General features: G+C 44.3%; 1 protein-coding gene and 2 long non-coding RNA genes across 5 annotated transcripts in view; 1 reads left to right on the forward strand and 2 right to left on the reverse strand.

The window, feature by feature from the left end:
- Pogz (pogo transposable element derived with ZNF domain) overlaps positions 1–8,014 on the reverse strand; it is a 45,920-nt gene extending 37,906 nt beyond the window's left edge. For 2 of the 3 annotated variants that reach the window (XM_005084302.4, XM_005084301.4), the window contains exon 1: positions 7,805–8,014. The gene's annotated coding sequence lies outside the window, so the exon portion shown is untranslated. Of the gene's footprint in view, positions 1–7,123; positions 7,279–7,804 lie in introns of those variants that run through there. The other variant, XM_013123809.3, reaches the window with a different exon arrangement.
- Positions 8,015–8,101: 87 nt separating this feature from the next.
- LOC106022344 lies at positions 8,102–20,534 on the forward strand. Its single transcript, XR_001197342.3, has 3 exons — positions 8,102–8,475; positions 11,081–11,206; positions 20,305–20,534. It is a non-coding gene; the product is annotated as an uncharacterized LOC106022344 (long non-coding RNA).
- Positions 10,526–23,234, reverse strand: LOC121142411. The gene is made up of 3 exons (XR_005879429.1): positions 22,803–23,234; positions 21,991–22,131; positions 10,526–10,587 (listed from the first exon to the last, which is right to left on the reverse strand). It is a non-coding gene; the product is annotated as an uncharacterized LOC121142411 (long non-coding RNA).
- Positions 23,235–23,591: the final 357 nt, after the last annotated feature.

Here is a 23,591-nt window from a genome sequence, read left to right on the forward strand (position 1 = left end):
AGAATGCTCTTGACTGGACTGCTTGACTGTTGCTGTATAAACTGGACATGCAGGACCCTCAGGAAAGTGACTGCTGAACTCAAACAGTCCTTCAGGGTTCCTGCTTCATGAGTCTACGAGACTTTCTGCAGGACACAGAAAAAATTAATGACAGGCCGGGCGTTGGTGGTGCATGCCTTTAATCCCAGCACTCGGGAGGCAGAGGCAGGAGGATCTCTGTGAGTTCAAGGCCAGCCTGGTCTACAAAGTGAGTTCCAGGACAGCCTCCAAAGCCACAGAGAAACCCTGTCTCGAAAAACCAAAAAAATAATAATAATAATAATAATGATAGATTGCCAATGCAGATGGACAGTTTAAATTTCCTGCTTTGCTGAGAAGTCTTCTGAACACATTGTGGCCTATGGGCTGAAGATGGATGCCCCAATGTTACAGAGGAACTTCGGGTGACTGTCCAGGTAGCAAGATGTCTCTGTCAATACTAGTGTTTATATATTATCCTTCTGTGGCCTTTGATGGAGTTGAAGACAGTTATAGTTTTCCTTAGTTATGATAAAAAGATATATATATATATATAAAACTTTAGACTCACAAAGATAGGATAGATGATAAAATACTTTCTTTAAATCTTAATAAATGTTAATGGACTAAATATTATAACTATAGTTCTTACTTGATAACTGTTCTGTTATATATAATTTGACTATGTTAAAGTCTTTTTATTTAGACAGAAAAGAGGAGATGATGGGGGAAGTACTTCTGTGTATATGTTGTCTTATTGGTTGATTAAATAAAGCACTGTTGGCTATAAGGAAGCAAGATAGGTGAGACTAGGAGTCAAGGAGGATTCTGGGAAACAGAGGCACAGTCAAAAACGATGTAGGACACCAGAGGAGGAATAGATCCAGACCCTTTCTCCGTAAGAGAAGACCATGTGGAAATACTCCAATTAGCAGTTATGGGTTAATAATTAAGTCAGAGCTAGTCAACAAGAAACCAAGCAAACAGTCAACAGCTTCATAATTAATAGTGTTTAGTGTGTTATTTGAGGGCTGAGACAGCTGCAGGACCCAGGCGGCTGGCGGGAAGACTACACATTACAGTGGCCCATGCCTCTAATCCCAGCGTTTGGGAGGCAGAGGCAAGTGGGTTTCTGAGTTCATGGCCAGTCTCATCTACAGTGCATTCAGGGCTACACAGAAAAAGCCTGTTGGGGAGATCATACATACATACATACATACATACATACATACATACATACATACATACAAATATATCTAAACTATCATTCCACTTACATTTAAAACCTTTCTACATCAATGTTTTACTTGGGAGTCAGCATAGAGGGAACTGACATTTGTTTCCAGTGATAAAAGAAAATTAGAATTCTAAAAATCTTTTTTTTTGTTTTTTGTTTTTCGAGACAGGGTTTCTCTGTATTGTTTTAGAGGCTGTCCTGGAACTCACTCTGTAGACCAGGCTGGCCTTGAACTCACAGAGATCCGCCTGCCTCTGCCTCCGAGTGCTGGGATTAAAGGCGTGCGCCACCAACGCCTGGCTAGAATTCTAAAAATCTTAACAATTTCAGTTTAACATCTTCCCAGGACTTGACAATTAAAAAAAAAATAGCCATAATTAATAACTGTGACTTTAAAAATGTAGTTGAGGGGGTTGGAGAGGTGGCTCAATGGTTAAGAGCACTGGCTGTTCTTCCAGAGGACCCAGGTTCAATTTCCAGCCCTCACATAGCTAATACGTGTCGTCTGTAGCCCAAGATCTGACACCCTCGCAGACAAACATGCAGGCAAAACAATGCACAGAAGATAAAAATAAATAATTTGTAGAAAAAAATCTAGTGCATGCTAGTAATCCCAATGAATGGCTGAGGCAGAAGGATTGACTTGAGTTCAAGGCTGTCCTGGAAAGAGAAAGAGTGAGAGAGGAAGTGGGGAGAGATTGGGAGATTCCATGGTGCGTAAGATCTTTAAAAAAAGCATGCTGTAGCCGGGCGTTGGTGGCGCACGCCTTTAATCCCAGCACTCGGAGGCAGAGGCAGGCGGATCTCTGTGAGTTCGAGGCCAGCCTGGTCTACAAAGCGAGTTCCAGGACAGCCTGGTCTACAAAGCGAGTTCCAGGACAGCCTCCAAAACAATACAGAGAAACCCTGTCTCGAAAAACCAAAAAAAAAAAAAAAAAAAAAAAAAAAGCATGCTGTTTGGAAGGTGGACATAACTCAGCCAGTCAGTGCTTTCTATGTAATCAATGTACAGTGGGAAATAGTACAAGGGTGCGGGCTGGAGAGGTGGCTCAGCAGTTGAGTCGTTGTCCTGAAATCTTGAGGACCATAGTTGAAATCCTAGCACTCAACATGACAAGCTGGGCAAGCTGTGCAGAGTACCTGTGGCCCCAGCTTTGCTGGCAATGGGAAGAGAAGTATCTGTGGGCTCGGTGGCTTTCCAGCCTAGCAGAGATGCTAGCTTCAGGTTTGGGGAGAGTGATAGAAGAGGACATCCAACACTTTGTTCTGGCCTTTACACACATACAGAAGTACCTGCATCTGCTCTCACAGATGTACAATCAAAAGATGTTTTTTAATGCAGAAGTAAAAAGAACCTACCAAAATACAAGTTACAGCATGCTGAACATTGAAATGAGGACTTGGCACATGCTAGGCAAATGCTCTACCATGGATGGAAGGATGAATGCTAAAGATAAGACTAGTTATTACTAGGGCTGGAGAGATGGCTCAGAGGTTAAGAGCACTGCTTGCTTTCCAGAGGTCTTGAGTTCAATTCCCAGCAACCACATGGTGGTTCACAACCGTCTATAACGAGAACTGGTGCCCTCTTCTGGTGTGCAGGCAAAAATGCAGACAGACACTATACATAATAAATAAATTTTAAGACTGGGTATTGCTGGTAGGACTGTGTGAGCTACATTGTTAAAGCCAATGGAGTGAAGTGTTTGTTACCAGTATAATTACTGCAAAATACAGAAGAAACCAGCTAGTTTGCCAAGATGTTAATATGGATTAATGGGAGACTATTTATCTTACAGTATATCTTTGGTGGCCTAGGATTCATTTCTTTAAAAAATCCCCTATTTCTTATTTCTTGATTTTTTTAAAGATTTATTTTTATTTATTTATTATGTATTCAGTGTTCAGCCTGCATGTATGTATTCCTGCAGGTCAGAAGAGGGCACCAGATCTCATTACAGATGGTTGCGAGCCACCATGTGGTTGCTGGGAATCGAACTCAGAACCTCTGAAGAGCAGCAAGTGCTCTTAACCTCTGAGCCATCTCTCCAGCCCTCTTGATTATTTTTTAGTGTCTGAGAAATGTGTATATATAAGCCTCATGATAACTGCTTTTAGCATTAGGTTAACTTAAAAAACTTAACCAAAATTATTACTAGCCAAAAAGATAATGGTAGTTGAAGGGACACTGGTCCCTGAAGTATGTAGCTCTTGCCCTTCTCCATTTCCCTCTGCTTGCTAAAAACCATTAAATTACATTTTTAAAGCTAGCCACCAGTCTATTCCCTTATTATTATTCTTTCTCCTGAGGCTGACTACTAAAGTTCAGCAATCAGAAGCCCCTTTAGTTCATCTGATTGACATGCCCAAGTAAAATTAAACACTTTATCCTAACATGGATGGGGTTTCCCCTTTACCTTTATAAACCATTTGCCTATGGGCCATGTCTGTCTCCTCTCTATCCAGAGGCAGTCCTTTGTCCCTTTGGGACAAATACCCCTCTCCCCTCCCCACTGTCCCCTTCCCCTTCTCCCTTGTCCCCTATCTCTCTTTACTACTGCATCCTAGTCCATTCTCACACAGACCTCCCTTTTCCTCCTCTTAAAAATCACACCTGCTGTTTGTCTGCCCAAGTCAGAAAGCAGCCACTTTAACCTTTCTTCCGCGGTTAATAAAGGATCTTTCTGTGAAAATAAATGTTTGGATATGATTTGTGCCTAATCTCGGTCCAGTAGGAAGCTCCTGCTGTGTGGGAGTCCCTTTCAGTAGTCTCCTACCCCATTTTTTCCCCTTCTTTTTAGAGACAAGGTCTCTCTGTGTAGCCTTGGCTAGTTTGAAACTCTGATTTGTAGACAGACTGGCCTTGAACTCAAAGAGATCCACCTGCCTGTGCCTCTGGAGTTCTGGCATTAAAGGTGTGCTCTAGTATACCAAGACTCACTTCAGTTTTTAAAGGAAGTCCACACGTGTAGAAAAGGTTAACAAATGTAAGCAACACTGTGGACCTATGACCTAGACAACAGCGATTTTTAATATTTCAGCCTGTGCCAAATATGGAAACTTGATAGACTGCTATAAAAAGGCCAAAATATCAGCTAAACCATATTAAAGTCACATCTGTGACATTTCCACTTATTGGTTCCAACTATTATTTATGTATTTCCTAGGAGTAAGTACTTTATACTTGATAATAGTTATACCATTACCCAATAAAATTAAAAATCCTGAATGCCTTCCAATGTGTAGTCTATATTAAAAAAATTCCAGTTACCCCCTAAATGTACTTAAAAAAAAAAGTGAGCTGGGCAATGGTGGCACTCATGCCTTTAATACCAGCACTCGGGAGCCAGAGGCAGGCGGATCTCTAGTTCGAGGCTAGCCTGGTCTACAGAGCAAGTTCCAGGACAGGCTCCAAAACAATACAGAGAAACCTTGTCTCGAAAAACAAACAAACAAAAAAAAGAAGTGGATTGGTGTTTTGCCTATGTGTATGTCTGTGTGGAGGGTGCTGAGTCCCTTGGAACTGGAGTTATAGACAGCTGTAAGCTGCCATGTGGGTACTGGGAATTGAAACCAGGTCCTCTGGAAGAGCAGCCAGTGCTCTTAACCATTGAGCCAGCTCTCCAACCCCCTCAACTACATTTTTAAAGTCACAGTTATTAATTATGGCTATTATTTTTTTAGTTGTCAAGTCCTGGGAAGATGTTAAACTGAAATTGTTAAGATTTTTAGAATTCTAATTTTCTTTTATCACTGGAAACAAATGTCAGTTGTTTTCCTAGTACTGACAAAAAAACGCACCCCATTCATTTTCCAGAATGAACACTGAAGTGTCACGTCTAGTTTGTCAATCATTCATTCTTCCAGGTAAAAGTGCAATTCTATAAAACGAGAGGCTTACTTACAACTCAATCCCACAAAAGCTTTTCCGCATGACAACAGCCCCACCTCCAAACAGTGGTGGCGTTACCTTCAGACAATAGTGCTGTGAATGTTACAGGGTAACCAACCATTTTCTGACTGAATTTGAGCCCCCTCCACAGGAGGAAATTTTCATGCAGTATTTTAAGTTTCATCAAAAGCTTGTACCTGAGAAAGTCATAGATCTTAGAGGGGAAGCTACAGCTGTCATTTTGCTAAATGGACACAACATACCCATCAAAGAGCCTTGTGAACATGAATGTTTATGTCCACAGGGCCATGTCAGCTTTAGAGAAGCATCTTTTTTGCAGTTTGATCATGCATTTCATTATGCAGAGATTCATCATTGGCCAAAGTGCTAAGAGGCTGTAGAAGAATGCTCAATTGTACATGGACGCAGAAAGAACGGTGAGAGTTGTGGACAGACATGCTCTCTTGAACTCACAGCAATTGTGACTGCCTGCACAAGGCCATGCCAATGTGCCATCATGAAGGAGAGAGGGCTCCAGAAGCCCCGCCCTGATCTATAGTCAGTTAATGGCGGCTGGGGTAAGAGGAGACACTTCATGGTAAGTCACACATGTTCCTGTAAGCAACACTAATTAAATTCACTAGGTCACCTGCCCCATGGCCAAAAAGATAGGAAGGTAAGAGGGGCTAGAGGGAGGGGATTAGTATGAGTGGGAGAGGGACAAGAGGGTAATGATGTATGAATACAGTCAAAGAACATATACATGCATAAAAATGTCATGATGAAGCACATGCTCATCTATAATGCATACTAATGAAAACTGTTAAGAATACTTCCATAGACAATATAAATGCTTTACACATGCTCTTCATTCTCATTAGAGTCTTGAAAGCTGAACTTTAACTACCAGTTGCATGGTAGCTGCCCGTGCTCCATCAAGGGCATTCTCACGTCTGCTGCCACTGCCTAGCTTTTACCTAGCAGCACTTTTGGATCCCCAGTGCAAAAGTCATGAGGAAACAAAAACGCTTTATTTAGAATTCTGAAATGTTAGGACCTCAAAACTCCCCTGAAAGGGTCTGCGGGGTATTTCCTGAGATCAGCTAACCACAATGTAGAAATTGCTTTCCTAGTATACCCCTATTCAAGATGGGAGTAGTGATAACTCTTAAGCCATGCTCACTCTCAAAGTCCATTCTGTTTTGTTATTTTGGTTTGATATACCCCGTAATAAAGGAAAATGGGCAGAATCTAATCAGTTTATATTTTGGTTGCCTTTCCACAGAATCAATAATTCTTAATATACCGATTATCTTAGTTAAGGGTTGCCCATTGTAAAAATGATATTGGCCCTCCACCACACCCAACCTCCAAAAAAACAAACTTTCAGATACACAGTCCTTAAACTGCACGTTTAACAACCTCCGAGATACTTTTTGTATGTGCTCTAAAGTTAAGAACGACTACAATCAATAAGTCATAGTCCAAGCTCCTAGTTCCAGAACAAGGAAGGGGTCTGGAAAGTCACTGCTGAACCCGCAGCAGCCCTCTCCTCCCTTCCCCCTTCACCTGGGGAAATTCCTTTAAAACCCCCATTTTTTTTCCCGACGTTTTGTGCTGCAAAGGGTGGTGAAGAGAAGTGTGGAGAAAAGGGCTACCCTCTGCGCTGCTCTCTAAGATACTACAGCTTGATCTCCATTTCCTCCTCGGGAAGGAAAAGCCCAAAGACTCTCAGCTTTTTTTCTGAAGGCTTAAAATAAGTGAGACGAGAAACGTGCAGTGTTACTGACAGTTAGAAAGAATTCCACAACCCGGGAGGGGAACCAAGAGCACGGGCAGAAACGAGGGAAAGCAGGTGGCTCGATGACATTACTCCTTTTCAGTAGGTGTTGGGAATCTAAAGAAAATAGTCCTTGGGCTAAACATGGCGTCTACAGCGGCAGAACATAATCACCAGAAAAGATTCTGCCCCATACCATTTTGTAAATCACGGCGCCATCCTTGCATAAATTTGGGGGCCGAGGGAGGAGACTTCGTCAACTAGCTGCAGAGGCTTGGGATGTCCTCGCAGACGGAGCGGGATTACATAACACAGGGGACCGGCAGAGCAGTCACTCGCTTCCCTCCTCCCGCGCAAAACCAGTGCTCACGCCTCCGCGCGTGGGGGCGGCGGGAACCCCGGACTCCGCAGCTGCGGCCCCGCGCGCCCGCCCGCCCCATCCCCAGCGACCGCCGCCCGAGCCCGCGCCGCCCACTCCTCCGAGGCGCTCGCGCCCGGCGTGCCTGTGGACGTCGGCGGTGCGCGGCCGTGGGGGGCGCGAGCGCGCGCGGCACCGCCGGGGGAAGGGGGCGGAGGGGGCATCCCGAGGCCTCGGCCACCGTCGGCCGGGGCGCGCGGCTCCGTGGCCCGGGCGCGCGCTCAGACTCGCGCGCGCTCTCTCACACACACACACGCGCGCGCGCGCCGCGCCCCACGGCCGCCGCTGACCCGCCGCCACTCGGGGGCCGCGGGCGCGCGCCCGGCCCTTCCCCCACCCCCCCGCGCGCGCCCCATCCCCCTCTCATTGTCTCGCTCCGGACCGCCTCGCCCAGCGAAAAGATAACGGAACCCCCGGGAGAAGGGGGTGGGGAGCGCCGGGGCTCGCTCGCTCACTCACCTCCCGTGGTCGTCGCCGCCGGTAGTCTGACCCGAGGAAGGCGCCGTCGCCTTAAAGGGACCTTGCACCCGGCGCCGGGAATAGGGGGTGGGAGCAGGGGAGGGGACGGGGGCTCGGGGGGAGACGGAGAAGAGGGAACCGTTGAAAGCTCCTCTCCCCGAGGGTGAAAGGAAGCCTCCCTCGGGTTCGAGTGATTGGGGTGGATTTTTTTTCCCGAGGGGGGCGGGGGTGCCCCGAGGGAGGGGGTGGGGGGGCCAAGGAATGCGGCTCCGTGTACGGGAGCTGGCGCGGGGGAGAGAGACGCCGACTCCCCCCACCGACCCTCTCGCCCCGCGGAGGGATATCTCTCGTCACTTCCGCCCTCCCCTTCTCGTGCTCTTTTGATTGGCTGGAGAATGTGCTACGTCATCGCTCATCCTAACCGTCGTCCGGGCCTCTTTCCTAATCAAGTTTGTGTGGTCCTGCAAATAAATAAATAAAGAAAAGATTTCATGGAGAAAAGAATAATTAGCTTCCCAAGCAGTATCCAAATTTTGCAGAGAAAAATGGGACTCCCAAAGGAAATGTTTTCCAATTTACTTTTTTTAGACTTTACAGAGGAATTTGGCCTCTCCCTACTTTGCACTCTAGGTTTATTCCCAACCAAGAGAACTTCATGCCACAGCAAGATGGTGAGTCCTAATGGCATTAACAGCTATCGATGCAACAAAGGGAAAGATAACACTCCTCTTTAAGACATACTTGTCCCAGTAGCCTTCCCTGACAGCGGCCTTGTCTAAATGAAATACTTTTTTGGCTTTGGGTTTTGTTATTTTGGGGTTTTTGAGACAGGGTCTCCCAACAGAGCCCTGGCTGTCCTGAAACAGTCTATGTAGACCAAATTGGCCTCTAACAGAGATAGGCCTGCCTCTGCTTCCCTAGTGCTAGGACTAAAGGCATACACCATCACACCTAGCTAAATGAAATACTGTTAAAACCAATTTACCATCAAGCTATTCTGAATTTTGGAGAGAAAACCCATGTGATTGATTATCAAGGTTATATTCTTCTGATGGAAGCTGCTTTGAAACCATTGTGAATAGACTCAAGAGGGATCCCCAATTCAGGAACCCTAAATTCTATGACCCTGTTTGATTACTTCAAACAAATTGATTGAGTACATTCAAGATTAATCACTTTTTCACACAAAAACTAACTTCTCGTAGCTAAGAAAATTTGTCTCTTATTGTGTCCTGAGATGATAAAATTTTAATATTTCCCTTGGATATTTGAGAATGATCTTTAACTATACATTGGCACTTGCTCCAAATCAAATGCTAAACAAAGGTATTTGGTGCTGGGATGGGTATATCCGGAGCCACATTTCCTCTTTTTTATTTATTCTTGAAGCTACTGGGCAGTCACTTGCAGACAATGAAAGATAGCTCAGCAAACTGTACCATGTTTTTCTGACCATAAAAGCCACTACCACACCTTTCTGAAGGTGTGTCATGTATGTGCCATTGATTCATTCACTATTCATTGTGTTTTTCATGTCCCAGGCATTGTTCTTGGTGCTAGGAATACAGGACTAGAGAAATGCCTCGGTGGATAAGAGCTGTTGCTGCCCTTCAAGAGGGTCAGAGTTCAATTCCCAGCACACCATCCTGCTCACAACTGTCTATTCCTCCAGCTCCAACGGATCCGGTGACCTCTTCTGGCCTGATTGGCATCTACACTCACGTCACGTGCATACCCTCCACCCCACACACACATATAATTAAAAATAAAACCATAAAAATAATTATAAATTATTTTTAATTAAAACATAAAACTACAGAAAACATCAGGCAGTGGTGGTTTACCCCTTTAATCTCAACACTCTGGAGGCAAAGGCAGGAGGAACTCTGTGAGTTAAAGGCTATCCTGGTGTACAGAGCAAATTCAGGACAGCCAGAACTGCATAGAGAGACCCTGTCTTGACGGAAAAAAATTATACATATGTATACATATATATATATATAGAGAGAGACAGACAGACAGACAGACAGACAGACAGAGAAAAAGATCAACAAAATCCCTGTATATAGGTATATGTGAAGTTTATACTCTACCAGGGAAGAGATAGGAAACATACACATAATAAACTCTTCTGCCAGCTATTAGTAGATATCAAATAGTCCCAAAATTTGCTGGTGTAAAATTATGATTCTCTTATCAATCATGATTCAGGAAGGTGATTGTCTAAGCTAATGGTTCTCATCTTAAATGGTGGTTGGTGCTTTGGTCATCTCAAACGTTTCCCTATATGTCTGGAAGTTGCTACTATTACAATGAACCACTGTTGGTCAGAATATTTACAAGTAGCCTCTCCCTGGGACCTTTGCTTCCTCATAACAAAATGACTAAATTCTGAGACTGGGTGCCTCAAGGTGACCAGGCAGAAATTGATGGCTTTTGTAACCAGGACATTTATCTGCTTCCTAGAAATGCAAACTGCCAAGTGTTATATAAATAAATAGTATGTGGTTTGGTAAGTGCTATGGCAATGGGTAGGATTCCAGGCTGGAATTCCAGGCTAGTGTAGGGAATGGTAAAGAAGTGACTGTTTTTTGTTTGCTTGGTTGATTTGTTAGGGGTTTTTAATTAATTAATTTTTTGTTATTTTTGTAGCCCAATCAGCTTCCCTTCCCCTCCTCCCCGTTCCTCCCTTACCCCCTCCCGTCTCCCCCTCACTGCCCTCCCCCATCACATCCACTCTTCTTCCACTGGTTCTGAGAAGGGACAAAGCCCTGGGCAAAAATCTGAAAAGAAAAGAAAAAGTTTAGGATTTAGTACTAATGAAAGCCAAACCACTGGAGGTTGTCAACCCCATAAGTGATCTCTTGCTTTTATTTATTTTATTATTATTATTATTTTTTTTTTTTTTGGTTTTTCGAGACAGGGTTTCTCTGTATTGTTTTGGAGGCTCTCCTGGAACTCACTCTGTAGATCAGGTTGGCTTCCAACTCACAGAGACTCGACTGACTCTGCCTCCAGAGTGCTGGGATTAAAGGCATGTGCCACCAACTCCCGGCTGACCTCTTGCTTTTAAAGATCACTCTGTTTGTGGGAGGGGCTCCTGTAACTGGGCGGAGTACCACAGGGAGACCAAGTAGGATATTACCATATTCATCCTGGTGAGGGATGATTGTAGCTTGGAGGAGGGTGGCAGTGGTAAAACGACCTCTGTAGCTGAGAGAGTTCTGCAGTTTTGTTTTGTTTACTTTTCCATAACTTATTTTTTCTGTCATTTAGTCTGTGCCCTGGGAGACACTTCTGACCCATGATAGTATGAATGATGGTGCTGTGTCTTAAAAAATGGAAGAACATGCTGAATGTAAAAAGGAGACATCTCTGAAGGAATGGATGAGCAAACAGAAGGTAAGGGTCAGCAAGCAATTATGGAATGGAGTAGATGCCACGGTGCTCAGTTCAGTTATGGAGAGCTGACAGGCAAAGGTATTTTGTAGACAGAGGAAGCTGCAAAGTATTACTTCAGGGCACTTCTAAAGGGACTGTACAAGCTGGACATCGTGGCAAGGACATACAATCCCAGTACTTAGGAGGTGAAGGCAGAGGATCAAGAGTCCAAGATCATCTTCGGCATACAGTGAGTTTGAGTCTGGGTAAAAGAGAACAAAGCTCTGCAGCTCTGCAGTCTGAGTAGTCCTGTGGTAGAGGGAATGTCTGTGTTTATTTGGACAATGCTGGAACATTTGGGTGTCATCACTTAATACATGGTTTTCTATGGTAGCTGTGGTCTGTCCCTCTTTTGAACCATCTTGATAATGATGAGAAACAAAGCAAGAGAACAAGCAACATTGAGCAAATCCTTAGAAATTAAGTCACGAGTGCCTCTGAGGCACTGGTAAGAGGTCTGGACAACAGTGCAGCTAGATGTTTTGAAGAAAGCAGACCCTAGTAATAACACCCCTAAAATCATCTACCCCTAGCCGGGCGTTGGTGGCACACGCCTTTAATCCCAGCACTTGGGAGGCAGAGGCAGGTGGATATCTGTGAGTTCGAGGCCAGCCTGGTCTATAAGAGCTAGTTCCAGGACAGCCTCCAAAGCCACAGAGAAACCCTGTCTCAGAAAAAAACCCAAACAAACAAATAAATAAACAAACAAACACATCTACCCCAGTCTTCAGTAGCCAAGTTAGAGACACTGAACGTTACAATCTGGGCTTCTAGGAAAGGAGGCTAAAGGTTAATGGCAGTTCCCACTGGAGCTTTTCACAATTAGATAGTAAGCAGGAGTTTCTTGTCCATAAATGGACACACTTGTTTGCTTCCTTGCCTTATGGTTTCTGCCACAGGTTGAAAATTGAGGCAACTTGTCACTTGGAAAATATCAAATGCTCCCAACAAGTCTTCAAAGGCACAAAGGCAGAGGTGGCCTTCGTGCTGTCCTTCTGTTAATACACAGACCCAGGAACTTGTATCTGAGGTTCAGTGTGAGGTGAAGCAGTGGGAGTTGCTGTGGGAAATGTGGTTGGGAGTGAAGAGGACCCCTACCCTCCCTATCACCCTCAGGGTAGTAGAAAATGAAAAGTAAAGAGACTTCATTTTGGGAAATGTAGCAGGAAAAACAGAAAGAACAAACACTTTTGCCATCTGAGCAGGTCCCGAATTGAAAAGATTGACAGCTTCCTGCACCGAGTCTGGGAGGGCAGTCAGCACACACAATCAGAAAGGAGGATGGGGATGCTGACCTCCACAGGGAAGTCACAGGAAGTACACAGAAAGGAGGATGGGGATGCTGACCTCCACAGGGAAGTCACAGGAAGTACACAGAAAGGAGGATGGGGATGCTGACCTCCACAGGGAAGTCACAGGAAGTACACAGAAAGGAGGATGGGGATGCTGACCTCTACAGGGAAGTCACAGGAAGTACACAGAAAGGAGGATGGGGATGCTGACCTCCACAGGGAAGTCACAGGAAGTACACAGAAAGGAGGATGGGGATGCTGACCTCTACAGGGAAGTCACAGGAAGTACACAGAAAGGAGGATGGGGATGCTGACCTCCACAGGGAAGTCACAGGAAGTACACAGAAAGGAGGATGGGGATGCTGACCTCCACAGGGAAGTCACAGGAAGTACACAGCAACTGGGGATTGTTTGAGCAGTCACAGAAGAAGCTTAGAAGCTGGGCTGGCTTTCATTTGCAGATGTCATTTGCTACCACCTTACAGGAGCGGAGGAAAAGCCCTTAAAGATTGGGTTTTGAAAGAAAGGGAGATTCTTCATTAGATTTTAGCAAGACACAATTAAAGAAAGGTCTCTAGCTCCAAAATGTATTTTGCAAAAAATTCACGAGAGCAACTTCATCAGCCATCAATATTTCACTGTGAATTACTGCCTGATTTCATAGGTGATAATGACTTAGTGTAGCTTCATCTTAATATTATTTAAGAGACACCCACAAACAAAACTACGCTGTTGCTATGGAGTTGACCAGGTGTGATTATCTAGTAATTTAATTAATGTTACAAAGCTTCATGGAAATGTAAATTGGACTATTTTATAGATATTTGATGTCTGACTGGCTCATATTTATAATGGGCTGCTGAGAAAAATGTACTAATCTTTTTCCAAATTACATTCTTTTTACAATTTAGCAATATTTGCATTTAATTATAGTCATGAATAATTTCCAGAAAGCAACCAAGAAAAGTAAATAATTTACCAACTCATTCTTTTGAAGGATTTGGAGATTAATCATTATAGATAGATGAAATACTTCAGAACCAAGGTTCAGAGGTTTGTAGCGCACATAGAGGTCAGCCCTCTTTTGGATGTGTTCCTGTCTCTGTCTGTCTGTGTAGTCTGTGTGTATCTCTGTCTGTCTGTCTGTCTGTCTGTCTGTGTCTCTCTTTGAGTTAAGATCACACTGTGTAGTCCTTGCTGTCTTCTACGCAGACAGATCTGGTCTTGAATTTGGAATGACCCTTCTGCCTCAGCCTCGGGAGTTGTAGGATATAATGCTCCACTGGTCTCGTTATTGAGGATGTACAGCAAAAGTAGGAAAGGAGAGGAAGTCATTGCCTATGGCAGCGAAAGAATCCATTTCTAATCCCTTTTTTGTTCCCTGAAACAAAAGGCAATAAAATATGAAAACATCTGCCAGCCAAGATTAAAGAAAATTTTTTTGTTGTTGTTGTTTTGGCTTTTCAAGACAGGCTTTCTCTGTGTAGCCCTGGCTGTCCTGGAACTCACTCTGTAGACCAGGCTGGCCTCGAACTCACAGAAATTCTCCTGCCTCAGCCTCCCAAGTGCTAGGACTAAAGGTGTGTGCCACCACCATCCAGCTTAAGATTTTTAAATATTAAGAAAGAAAACAGTAATGGCCGGGCATTGGTGGCGCACGCCTTTAATCCCAGCACTCGGGAGGCAGAGGCAGGCGGATCTCTGTGAGTTCGAGGCCAGCCTGGTCTACAAGAGCTAGTTCCAGGACAGCCTCCAAAGCCACAGAGAAACCCTGTCTCGAAAAACCAAAAAAAAAAAAAAAAAAAAAAAGAAAGAAAGAAAACAGTATCTCAATACTCACGGTCATCCTCCTGCCTTAGTGTCCTGAGTGCTTGGAGTGCACACATGACTTGTAATAATTTTATAGAAGGAAAACGATTTCATGTCTTCTGTCCAGGAAGTAATTCTTGTTGCTGAGTTTATGTAAATGCAGTTGTGCTATGGCATAAATACAAACCTCTTTCCTATCTGATCACCTGGCCAACATTGATCTCCTCTTCTAGTGTGCTGAGACCCTATTTCTAGCCAGGAAAAGTGATTTTTTTTAAACCTTTTCTGCATTGTGAACCACTCAAATATCTTGATGAAGGGGAAAGACTGTATTTCCCAGGAAAATGCACACTTGAACACACATTTACAGAACTTTCAGACTTGAGGCCCATTCGTGGGTCTGCTGACCCTGGGGAAAGATCCCCAGGTTCTTTGGATAAGAGAGTTCATTCTTGACCTCCCGGAGAAACAATATTTTTCTTGATAATCATATAGCATAAGAACTGAAGACCATTCTACTAGCATGTGGTTTCTCACTATTTTTACTCTCTGTCACAAAGGATGTTATTTAATATCTGTAATGTTGAGGAGCCTATAGGACCCCAGGATGACCCCAGCTGCTTCAGTGAGTGGAATTGATTGTTTCTGGCATTGAGGAGGATTTCTACACCCCTGCAAATATGGTGGTTCTTTTGAAAGCCTGGTCCTACTCCAATGACCAATGCCTTGACTATGAGTCAAGAAATATGCAGACCACTCTGCATTTTCAGGAACCTGTTCTGACTAGTTTCTTTATGGTCAACCTAATGCAACCAAGAGTCACCTGAGAAGAGGGAGTCTCAACCCAGGGAGTGCCCAGATCAGACTGGCCTGTGGCCATATCTGTGGGAAATTGTCATGACTGTTGACTGATATGGGAAGGCTTAATCTACTGTTAGCAAAGCTACTGCTGGGCAGATGGTCCTAGGGTGTATAGGAAAGCTAAGCACAGAGGAACAAGGGGGCAAGCCAGTAAGCAGTGCTCCTCCGGGGTCTCTCCTTCAGTTCCTGCCTCCAGGATCCTGCCTTGAGTGCCTGCCCTGACTTCCCTAATGATTGTTGTCTGGAAGTGTAATCTGGAATAAACCTTTGCCTCCCAAGTTGTTTTTGGTCATGATATTCATTACAGCAACAGAAAGCAAATTTGAACATCTCTCTTGAAGCTGAGATAATGATGAATTTGAATGAATCTGGCTCAGATCATTTAAAAATTAATCCAAGCCGGGCAGTGGTGGCGCACACCTTTAATCCCTGCACTCAGGAGGCAGATACAGGCCTATCTCTGTGAGTTCAAGACTGGCCTTGTCTACAGTATGAGTTCCAGGACAGCCAGAGCTAACAGAGAAACCCTGTCTCAAAAACCCAGAATAAATAAATAATAAAGGAAAAAGTTAATCCAAAAACCACTGGCCTGTTGTTACATTCCTGTAATCCCAATGTTCAGGGAGGTGAGGAAGTGGATCACAGGTTCAAGGCCAGCCTGAACTACATAGAGAGTTTTAGGCTAATTTGGGCTATATCAAGACCCTGTCTCATTAAACAAACAAATTTGATTTGCCTCCTATCAGTGAGAAGGCACATCTCTGTTTTAGTTACTGTTCTATTTTTTTTTTTTTTGATTTTTCGAGACAGGGTTTCTCTGTGGCTTTGGAGGCTGTCCTGGAACTCGCTCTGTAGACCAGGCTGGCCTTGAACTCACAGAGATCCGCCTGCCTCTGCCTCCTGAGTGCTGGGATTAAAGGCGTGTGCCACCAACATCCGGCTTGTTCTATTTTTTTTTTTAATGTATAGTATTCTGCCTGCATGTATGTCTGCATGCCAGAAGAGGGCACCAGATCTCATTAAGATGGCTCTGAGCCACCCTGTGGTTGCTGGGAATTGAACTCAGGACCTTTAGAAGATCAGCTTAACCACTGAGCCATCTCTCCAGCCCCCAAGACAAATCTTATAAAAGGAAGCATTTAATTGGAAGCTTGCTTACAGTTTTAGAGGGTTAGTCCATGTTTCATCATGGTGGAAAACAGACAGGAATGGTGCTATAGCAGTAGCTAAGAGCTTCGCATTCTGATCCATAGACATCAGGCAGAGAGACAGAATGAGACACTGGGCCTGGCATGGGTTTTTGAAACCTCAAAGCCCATCCCCATTGACACACTTCATCCAGGTCACACCTCCTAGTCCTTCTCAAACCGTTCCACTAACTAGGTTACAAGCATTCAAACATATGGGCATCATTCTCATTCAAACCACCATAGCCCCCAGTGTGGAAGAGACAACCCCTGAAGTACTGCTGGACTACTAAATTACCCAGAACATACTGGAATTTCCTGGAATAACAACAAAGCCTTTATTGCCTTAGGCCATGGAGAGTCCAAGATTAACATGCTAATGTAGCATATCCTACTTTTACTGACTGACACATTGACATAAAGGTTGAATTTTAGGTCTGGGACTGTAGCTCAGTCTAGTTCTTAGCTTGAATTATGAGGGCCTGGATTTGATGACTAGCACTACATAAGGGCACTTGCCATCAACCTCACAACCTAAGTTCAATTTTGGGGTCTCAACATGCTAAAATTACAAACAGGCTGCCACACTCAGCCATGGGTGGATGGTGGATCCAAGACAAGCGCTTCACTCTCTGAGCTATCTCCCCAGCTCTGGAAAGTCTTTGCTTGTGGGCCTATGAGATGGTTTGGCAGGGAAGAACATGGTGATGACCTGAGTCTGACACCCAAGGACAGAGAGCAGGGTCTCCCACTTAAACTCAGAGCTTGCTAAATTGGCCTAGCCAGCTTTCTCTAAGAACCCCAGGTCCCCACATTTAATTGTGGAAAATAAAGGGTATCAACTTTGGCCAGGTGGTGGTGGTGCACATCTTTAATCCCAGCACTCAGGAGTCAGAGGCAAGCAAATCTCTCTGAGTTCAAGGGCAGCCTGGTCTACAAAGTGAGTTCCAGGACAGGCTTCAGTGCTACAGAGAAACACTGCCTCTAAAAAAAAAAAAAAAAAAAAAAAAAAAATATCAACTTTGGCCTCCACAGCATGCATGCATGCATACATACATAAATACACACACACACACACACACACACACACACACACACACACACACACACACACACTCTCCCATGCACACACTGATACGATGTTTTAAAAGTAGCCCTCTTCTGTTCCTCCTTTTCTGTTACTTTCTCCTGCTCATGATCCTCAGATCAGAAAACATGGGCTTCCTCCTTCTCCTTTCCTTGCATGCTCTTTCAGTAGTGGGCAGTAGATTTTATGGTCTGGCAAGCATTCGAAGAGTCCATAACTTCTCCACTCTGTGGGGTGGTGCTCTGAGTTAAGGCCAGCCTGAGCTACATAGAGAGTTAAGTCTTCAGCATTTAACTCCCCAAAACTGGAGAGGGTTTTTGTTTGTTTGTTTGCTTGTTTGGTTTAGTTTTTTTTGAGACAGGGTTTCTTTGTGGCTTTGGAGACTGTCCTGGAACTCGCTCTGTAGACCAGGCTGGAATCAAACTCACAGAGATCCGCCTGCCTCTGCCTCCCGAGTGCTGGGATTAAAGGCGTGCGCCACTGCCGCCCAGCTGGAGAGGGTTTTTTAATTTAAAAATTTTTTAAAGGAAATAAAATGTAGGCAGTCTTTCAAACCACTAGCCACTAAATTACAAAGTTCTTGACTTGCTCTGAACCCCCATTTTGAGTGTCACAAATGTCCTGCATCCTCTCTGTTACATATTATCATTTCCCCAGGCAGATGGACGCCACAAGCCAACTAAGGATAAAGTCATTCATCCAGAAAGGAAACAACACAGCAAAAGTTTTCACATTACATTTCTAATTGTTCTTGAATTCTCCTCCTCTCATCTTTCCCTTTATACACCAGTGACTGCCCTGTGACCCTCATATTTCAAGCTCCAAGATTTATTGTTGAGGTTGACTCCCAACTAACTGAAGAGCACCCTCGGCCTGTGACAAGAGAGCGTGCTGGACAAGTGGAAGTAAAAGCAGTTACATCCATTCACCAGTTTGCTTTTTCTCTCTCCAAAGGCACTTTTTTTCTTTCATTTTTTTGAGATAGGATCTTGCTATGTAGCACAAGCTGACCTTGAACCTAAGACCCTCCAGTTCCAGCCTCCTCATGTGTTGGCGTTGCCCGCAAGTGCCCATACACATGTCGGTGCAACACTGAACGTTTCACTCAGTGTTCTGAGAGCAGGTTCCCTCCCTCTGTGTCTGCCTGAAATTGTCCCCTTCCATCTGGTGTCTGCTCCATATGCTTCAGATGCCAGTTAACAAGTTAAGACTTTGAGGTCCCCAGTGCTCTCACAGATGTCAAACTGTATTTTAGGGAGTGGGTATTTGTGAGCAAAATTCAGGCTTCATCTTCAATGAGTGGCTGACAGGAAACTGAAGTGAGAACCAGGTACCAGATGAAAGTTCCTACCCGCATCTGTCTGTTTAACCTGAGGCAGGAGAGTAAGACTTCTGAAGTCAAACCCTGCCTAAACCACTATTTATTGCTTCAACTTATCCAGGTCGATTTCCCCAGGAGACAGTAAGCAAATTCATGGACTTAAAGCATATACAATGTGAGTATAGGAAAGTAATTTTAGCTTCCAAAATGACTATGAATATTATGTTGTCATTGACATTTAATATTACTAGCAGGCCATTAACCTTAACCACTCTTAACCGCTGAGCCATCATTCTAGCCCCAGGAGGGTGAAATTCTAGAAGGTGTCAGAAACCATGCAGTAGGAGCCAGAGACACATCTTCACGACACTACCTGAAGAAAACTGAGTTCATTTCCAGGACCTCTCTACTAGGTGAAGCCACTGCACCACAGAAGAGAGCTTAAGTGAAAGCCAGTACAAAACAGAGTCTAGAGATTTAGTTCTTGTTCTGAGTGTGCATGCAATGCCATTGTGCACACATGGAGATCAGGGGATCACACTGTGGAGTGGATTCCAGGATCCAATTCAGGTCACTGGTCTCCATGGAAAGTACACCGGTCACCACCCGGGAGGGGGGACTCATTAAGAAGATATCGTAGCACAGATTTGAGTAGAGGGACTAATAGATAGAAAGGTGCTCAGAGCACTGGCTGTTCTCCCAGAGGACCCGGGCTCAATTCCCAGCACCTGAACGGTGGCTCACAGCTGTCTGTAACTCCAGTTCCAGGGGATCTGATACCTTCATGCACATAAAATAAAGTTAGATAAATTATTTAAAAAAAAGAAAGGTGCTCAGAGAAAGGCTGGTACACACGGAACCATGGGCATGGGCTTCATAAGAAAGAATGGTGCTTAAGTGTCTCAGCAGCACTCATACATACGACTTTAGTGACCTCTCAGTAGGTGACTAAGAAACTTTCTTTTTTAATCATTTTTTATAATGAGGTCTGTAGTGTGGTCCTGAGGTAAGCTGAATAGGATTGCAGTCTGATAAGTTAAATCCATAGGCCATGAGCTGGAAAGATGGCTTAGCAGTTAAGAGCACATACTACTCTTGCAGAAGATCCGGGTTCAATTCCCAGAACCCATATAGGGTTCCTCACAACCACCTGTGACTCCAGTTCCAGGGGATTCAATATTGCTGGTCTCTAAGGTCACTGTACTCATGTGCACACCCCACATATACATAACTAAAAATAATTTTTAAATAAATCTTTTTTAAAACCTCATAGATCACAAAGGTTGCACAAAGAGGTTGGGACTTTAGTTTTTTACTGTAACTGGAATTTCTTATGAGATTCTTAGAAAACTGCAGGTTCCCAAATTGCAGCTGTGAGAGGAGAAAAGCCCATATTTGGTCACAGCTGTTTGGCACCTAAGCATAGTTTGCTGCTATTTAAGCATCCTTTTAAAATATTTATTTCTATTATTTTTACTTTGTGTGTGTGTGTTTGTCTGCAGGTCTGTGTGTGTGCCTCAAATGTGCAGGTACCTGCTGAAGACAGCAACAGTTCCCTGGGAGCTGGAGTTACAGGAGGTTGTGAGCTGTTGGATGCGGTGATGGAAAGTGAACTCTAGTTCTCTGGAAAAGCAGAAGTCCTCTCATTGATTGAGCCACATCCAGCCCCTGTTTCATTTAATTTTGTTTGAAGCATCTCTCAATAAAAGAAGTACCGTGTCTACGTAAGCAACATTCACAGCAAAGTCTGCTTATTGTGCTAGTGCTCTTGATTCTCAGTTGCAGAGACTTCAACTAGGTTCCGGAGTGGAGGCTCCTCCCTTCTCTTTCCCCATTCCCCTAATTTTTCCTTCTTTCCTACCCTGCCTCAAAGTGGGAATGAAGTGGAGAAATACTGATGTTTAAAAATAGGAGCAGATGCCGGGCGGTGGTGGCGCACGCCTTTAATCCCAGCACTCGGGAGGCAGAGGCAGGCGGATCTCTGTGAGTTTGAGGCCAGGCTGGACCGATAACCTCCGAAACAATACAGAGAAACCCTGTCTCGAAAAAAAACAAAAACAAAAAAAAAATAGGAGCAGAGGGGCTGGAGAGATGGCTCAAGGGTTAAAAGCACTGATTGTTCTTCCAGAGGACTCTGGTTCAACTCCCAACACCCACATGACAACTCACAACTGTCTGTAAAGAGTTCCATGGGATTCAACCCTGTCTTCTGATGTTCCTGAGCACCAAGCATTTTGTGTGTGTGTGTGTGTGTGTGTGTGTGTGTGTGTGTGTGTGTGTGTCTGTCTGTCTGTCTGTGTGTGCGCACACACCCATACCAGTGCCGGCAAAACACATGCATAAAATAAAATACATCTAAAAAATGGGAGTAGAGGAGTTGGAGAGATGGCTCAGCAGCTAAGAGCACTGTCTGCTCTTGCAGAGGACAGGGGTTCCAATTCCAGCACCCACATGGCAGCTCAAAACTGTTGGAAACTTCAGTTCTAGGGGACCCAACGCCCTCACACAGACATACATGCAGGCAAAACACTAATGCACATAAAATAAAAATAAATTATAAAATAATGGGGGTAGAGATACAGCTTAGCATACAGAAAACCCTGGGTTCAAGTCCCAGCATCCATAAACAAGGATGGTGGTACACACCTGTAATCCCACTACTCAGGAGGCAGACACAAGAATCAGGAGTTCAAAGCTATCTTTGGCTGCATAGCAAGTTTGAGACTAGCCTGAGCTACTTGAGACCTTGTCTCAAAATAGCAAACTAAAATGAAACTAAATAATAATAATTAATTCACAGGGTATTTGATCCCATGATATCCCAGCAGTCCAGGCTTCTCTGAGACTACTTGGGTGGAGAGGGAGCACAGGATTTGGCCACATTTACAATGTGTGTGGAATATGTCCATTGTTCAAGGGACAGAAGAAAAGCTATAGAGAAGTGGGGAGCTTGGAAGAAATGCCTTCCTATTTCAATTTATAGCCTTCCTAACTGAAATAATGGTTTCAGAGAAAGAGATTATTCACACAATATTCAGAGCAAATGCTGAGATGGGAAGATGATAAGAAAGATAATTAAATCGGTACTATTCTTAAAATGAAACACTGTCTAAGCAGAGAAATAAATTAGATGCCTTTTCATACATTTCAAATCTAAGCATCCTAAAAATATTAAGTGCACTGTGTACCGTGGTGGTTTTCAGACTTCTTTTTTTTTTTTTTTCTCCAAGCACCAATGCATAGTCAGACATACATCCTAGGGCTAGGGCTATAGTTCAGTCGTTGGGCACCTGCCTGGAATGTGTAAGAACCTTGGTTCAAGGTCAGCACTGCAAAAAAAAAATATTGTTATTATTGTATTCTCCATCTTGATTTCATACAGCACTCTCCATATTTTCATGATTTCTCGATTCAGGTTTCATGAAAAAGCACTGATCTAAATATGTAATCTTTCTTTTATCTCTCTCCTCCCTCTCTTCCTAACACCCCTAAAGCTGATTTTCCACCCATTTTGACAAACGCAGGTCCAATGGAGTTTCTTAATCATTAAATATTTCTGCAGGTGAACCCACCCACAATATGGAGACAATTTAGCAATGCCTGAAAAGGGCAGCGTGTAGATATGACATTTGTCTTAAGGATTGAAGAATCCATTCTTTGGAGACTGGGCTTTCCCAATCGGTGAAAACTAAGGACTTGGAGGCAGGGCTTGAGAACCTGAGACCAGCAAGTCTGAAGACAACCATTTGTCTAACGGAATCTACCCTCCATCGATTTTTTTTTTTAACGTATCCTAAGTGTTCAGCATCAACGTGAACATTTAACAATTAACACAATAATCATAACTCTGGCTCTTCTCGGAATAGAGAGAGCACGGTTTTTCAAACCCGGCTCTCGCGCCCCCCCCCTCCCGCCCCCTGCACCCCAGACCCGCTCCAGCCTCGGGTAACTTTTCCCTCCAGTTTGGTGGAAGGCTACATTGGAAGAAAATAGTTCCTACCGTCTAGAAAGTTTTCAGGGAAAAAGAGGGCGTCTGATGAGCCGGCGGTGCGGGGCGCTGCTCGAGGCCAGCGGTGCGTGGCGGTATCCCTGGCGTCCGCCCAGCGCTGCTCCGCGGACCCCGCACTCGGGAGGCCCCCGCCGCGGGGCAGGGAGGGCGGCGGGAATCTCCTCCAGCCTGGAGTCCGCTGGGCTTTGCCAGGACAGTCTTTTTTTTTTTTTTTTTTTTAACTGGTCATTTCTACTTCATGCTCTCCAGGCCTTACTTAGACTGTGTGGACGGAACCACAGTAGGAGTGCAGAAAATAAGGTGACTTGGAGAAAAACAATATTTAGAGTATAGATTTTCCTTTCTCGCTCAAGCTAATTTGCATGCAAATTACGTCGTGACAGGCCCGCAGACCCAGCTAGCAAGCCCCGTGGTCTGCACGCCTCCGACACCAGATTAAGATTTTGGTGTGGTAGTAATTTTCCCAAATGGAACCGCACTCTCTAAACCATCACTTGGGAAGAAATGAGCGTGGGTGATGGCTTTGGGTTTTGCTTCACTTGTAATACAGGCCCTTGTTTCGAGTTATAAGGTTCTTCTATACCTAGCTCAGCCTGGTGTAGCACAGATCAATTTTTTTTAATTTGTTGATAATTTACATAGTTTCTAAACAGATTTAGGATATTTTGCTTTCTCGCAAAAAACAAAAGTAGTGTGGTTCTTGCTGTCTTGATGGAGCAGAAAACAGCCTCATTCTGCTGGTTGACAATGTCGGCAGACATTTGTGTGTTTGGTTCAGGA

This window comes from Mesocricetus auratus, unplaced genomic scaffold (assembly GCF_017639785.1).
Source record: "Mesocricetus auratus isolate SY011 unplaced genomic scaffold, BCM_Maur_2.0 Super-Scaffold_100009, whole genome shotgun sequence".
Lineage (NCBI taxonomy): Eukaryota > Metazoa > Chordata > Mammalia > Rodentia > Cricetidae > Mesocricetus > Mesocricetus auratus.